At 31.5% G+C, this 4,770-nt stretch overlaps 1 long non-coding RNA gene across 1 annotated transcript; it reads left to right on the top strand.

The window, feature by feature from the left end:
* Positions 1-836: 836 nt before the first annotated feature.
* LOC145691624 (uncharacterized) lies at positions 837-3,810 on the top strand. The gene is made up of 3 exons (XR_014132438.1): positions 837-896; positions 3,075-3,207; positions 3,572-3,810. It is a non-coding gene; the product is annotated as an uncharacterized LOC145691624 (long non-coding RNA).
* The last annotated feature ends 960 nt before the right edge of the window (positions 3,811-4,770 follow it).

Here is a 4,770-nt window from a genome sequence, read left to right as displayed (position 1 = left end):
GCTCTCGAAATGTGGATATGGTGAAGAATTGAGAGAATTAGCGGAGTTGAGCTTAAGACAAATGAGAGCGTGAAAAAAATAAACTGATTGGAGCATTGGCTAAGAAATAACTATATCATGAGGGACTTACTAGGAGGTATGGTAGCAGGAAAGAGAAGGAGAGGGAGAAGAAGGTTACAATTGATGGACGATATCAAAACTGAAAAAAAAAAATCGCGAGGACGAAGAGGCAGGTTCGGATCCATGACGGACTTCTGGGGGGGGGCGGTAGGTTGTAATACTACTACTTAGAGCTACTTTTAACAGCTCCAAACTCTGGGATGGGTTTAATTTATATATAAAATTTTTAAAAAATCCTCTTCTGGGGGGCGGGGGCGATTGCCACAATCGCCCCTACTGGAACCGCCACTGCGAAGAGGTTAGCGGAAGACCGAGGAGCATGGAATCTTCTCAGTTGCAGCAACTGACCTGCCAATATACCATGATGATGATGAAATGTGTTTTTTCTTCTTTTAGAGATAGAGTATAATGTTAATATAGTTTCTAAGTCAATTAATTAGATACTAAACGTATTTTATTGCCAACATTTTATATGACATAATGGAACTTGATTGTTGGTATCTCCTGTAGAGTTGGGTAGAAAGTGAAAGTGACAGAATCTAGTTGTTATTAATTCATGTAGAATCAACCTTAATTCCTATTTATTCAGATGTAACTAATAACTGTTTCTTTCTCTGAAGCTTACGGTCTATTAGAAGTTGAATCATGATCAGTATATGAAGTGTTAACCTATCAAGGATAAATTTTTGTATAAATACGGTTCCTATTGAAATTCAAGCATAAGTTGTATTTAGTCCACGAAGAAAACAATTCACAAATCAACCATGTTCGCTAAGGTAAGTACATTTCTTTTGATAATAGTCTGAAATCAGATTTGTTCATTTACATCCATAAACATACTATTTCAATAACTCATATTACTCTATCCAAATATTTCTCATGTTGAATATAATATTGTGTAAAGAAGGAAGGCATTTTCTTCCAAAATAAATAATTTAGCTCGCTATTTCTTAACAAACGATATCAACTATATTAATGTTTAATAATCAGAAAGGATCATCTCTTAAAGAATAATGAATAAAGTATATAGTCCTCTTTGATGTAGAAATCCTGTAATATTGTTTTAAAATCCCGTAATCAGCAGCAAATGTGGTAGTAGAGAAGAATGATTAATATCAACAAAGTAGAGCGGATGATAAAAGAGGAAATTGAAATAATTATAAAAGAAAAAGAACACTATTCTACGTAATTTCAAAGGAATAAATAAGGAAATTAGTGCGATGTTTTAAAGTTTATCATTTAAATATTTATAAATGAAAATATCCAAGGATATTATAATAGGAAAATGTAAAAAAGGAGATATATAACTTGCTTCATGTATTTCAGGACCATAAGGTATTAATATTTAATAATTTAAAGCAAGTATTCTGCCGAATAGAACAGAGTACTTAATGTGAAAACAATTATAAAGAATTTCAGGAAATATGGATATCGTATAGATAGCTATTATACACACAACATACTATCAATTCAATTTCTACCATGGTTCGATATCTCGTAATTCAGTGACAATCCCAGGGTGAGCAAAAGGGCGAGTGCCCCTCGATTGGCTCCTGACATGTTATATTATAATGCAGCAATATAAAATTAAGTAATATAAAACTTTCATTTCTGGAATACAAAAAAAAATCCTTTTTTTTTTGATACCTTCTAAAAGGTTACATCTTTAGTCGTTACTGTTTCAATTCTTGAAACTCGGTAACATTTCTTTCTATTTTTACTGAAACCTTCCAAACTTCTAAACTAAAGAGACTTGATATTAAAACTGATACTATTGGAGTTATAAGATTTGGCTGCAATATAGCGATAAGTCCACAGATATAATCTGTCCATGCTGTAGTGAATCCATATAAAAAATAGTTTATTTCTCTCTGTTGCAAATATTATTATCAACATTCTGAAACCAAAAGTTGTATTAGTTTTAATATTCACAATTTTAGTAGCAAAGTAAGGATTGTGATGTAACCTTTCCTTAGGACTCTCAGTCTATATCAAAAAGTCATTATTTCTTATATCTTACCGTTTCATGTCAAAGCAGAACAAAATTCAAACCAGAAAGGATAAATCTATACTATATTTGGTTGCATTATTTTAATAATTTAACACTGTAACTAAGCTATACAGAATTGTTTAATCTGTATCCGTTTGAAAGTAATCTGAACCGGAAGGTAGAAAATTTAAAGTTCTACTATTATATTTCTTAGAAAAATAAAGTAATGTTGAAAAACTATTAATAAACCCAGCAACTAAAACGAGTAATTTAGACAGTATAGAGATTCCTAATAATAGACAAATCTTAATATACTATAAACAAGGTTTAATTAACTATGAAGAATGAATTCTAGAAGAGGAACTCTTAATTAGAACTAAAGAAATAATTACGAAGAAAACGAAGGTACTAGTCACGTTAGTAAGTTATTTACAACAGCTGTAATATTTTTCCTTTATTATCCAGTGCTGAGATGTTATGTTAAGACATATAATGAAATATTTATGTAATGTTAAAGACTTCCGACAACAGCGTCAAATATACTCTTCTAAGGGCAGCATAAGTGATCATGCTAAACTTACATGTACTTGTATGTAATGTCGGACATAGTTTGTCACACTTGAAATCAACATTATCCTTTAAGATATGAACCAATTGATTCCAATATCGAACTCGATCAAGATAATAGTGCGACTGTCTATTGCAAAACACTTTTGGGCAGCAGTTATTGTTAGGAATAACGGATGAACGTTAAAGTCACAATTACCGTTAATATGTTAACGGATTGACTCTATTAACGAACTCGGCCGAGGAAATCGCTGTTGCTATCTATTGCATGAAACAGAATTATTTTAAAGATCGCTTTCACTTTGACGTAGAGTAACGGACCGACGTAGTACTAATACTACAATCTTGTGAATCCTACTGTATGATCTTAATAAGTGTAATTGTGATTATTTTTTAGGTCTTCGTTTTTCTTGCTCTGATTATTTGTGTTGCTCTGGCTGTCCCTATGCCCATGCCAATGCCTTATCCTCAGAGAGTTCCACTCCAACAACAAAGAGGAGAAAATATGCAGACAGCTAACATGATGTGGGGTGAGTATGTCTACTTGTTATTATCAAATCTCCTTGCTTGTATTTCACTTGATTCCAAGATGTTTGTACAAAAATTGTCAGTGTTTTATAAATGTATTTACCTATGCTAAACCTTTCCGCATAATATAATGTGATAATATCTTCACTAACTATGATTTTGACTATAATTAGCAAATATTCAGTCTATTAAATTTTAAACAATAACTGTTCATGCTTCAAAATCAATAAATCAAATGCTCTAAACATTAAAATCTAACTATTATTGAGTCTGTAACCACTAAATATTTACTTACTTTTATTACTTACTCAATATTTTGGTAACTTGTGAATATATTCGTTTTTAATTGTGCCTGTTTTGTTGTAGGTTTCCCATGGTTTTGGGGTTAATCGACTAAATATTAGATGACAAAGCTTTGGAAGACTGAATTTCGACCGGAGGAAGCTATATACAACATCCATTCAACACTAAATTGAATAATGAAAAAAAAAAAAAAAAAACAAGAATCCTCTATATAATGTTTCGTATAATTTTGTTATCGTAGTTGTACAATGTATTTTGAACGAAATGTTATGGAGTAAATAATAGTTATATAAAAGACATTGCTGCAAGTTTGTTTTTTACTTGTAACTTCCTTAATACATAATAATTTGTTTACACATAGCTAAATACTTTTATCTGTTAATGTGGTTCTTAATCATTTTTATTTACTTTATGGATATCACAAAACCACTATAATTTTATAAGTAGAAATTGTACTTTATCAAAGGAATCATCAATTTATTTTCTTTCTAGAAAGGAAAGAATTTAATTTCATTTCACTTTATGAAATTATGATAGACTAAAAATAAATGAAATTCGATACTGAAACTGGAAGTTGTAGAGTAAGGCCCTTAGTGGCTAAGCGGTTAGCGTACGCGCCCTTTTCATGGGAGAGCCGGGTTCGATTCCCGGCAGGAGATCATGTGATTCGGATTTCACTTTAATCAGTAGGTCCACCTCTCATATAGCATCACTGCTAGAAAGAGCGTTAAACTCAAAATCAATCGAAAGTAGTGAAGCCATAAACCTTGGTTGTATCAGAGAGACAAATCTACATCTCTCTGTCCTGTCCTGCCCGGAACCTGTCCATACTGTACAGAATAAGTATCAGAAGCACTTTCTCACTGTCAGTTACAACTACTATTATCAATACACTGAAAACGGAAGTTGTATTATTTTAAATATTTACGATTCCAGTGGAAGAATAAAAATATCAGAAAGCCTTAATTTGCTATATCTTACCGTTCCATATCAATGTTGATCCAAACCGAAACCAGAAAAGTGGATCTCTACAATTTTTCTCTCCAATAATTTAAGAAACGTTGAAGATGAAACCAATCCAATGAAGTATAAATAAATATCAATTGTTATTTTCATTATCTATTACCGTATTTCATTACGATAGTGAGTGTTGAAATAGAGATTCGTTAAGTTCTACTCTTTGTTGTTTGAATAGAGTGAAAATAATGGAAATAAAAGTTGGGACCATGAGTCCATATCGAAAAAGTGTTTCTTGATTTGTT

The sequence above is a fragment of the Thermobia domestica genome, chromosome 8 (genome assembly GCF_964235325.1).
Source record: "Thermobia domestica chromosome 8, izTheDome1.hap1.1, whole genome shotgun sequence".
Classification (NCBI taxonomy): Eukaryota; Metazoa; Arthropoda; class Insecta; order Zygentoma; family Lepismatidae; genus Thermobia; species Thermobia domestica.
Note: the sequence above shows the minus strand (reverse complement) of the source record. Positions and strands in the feature narration are given on the sequence as shown.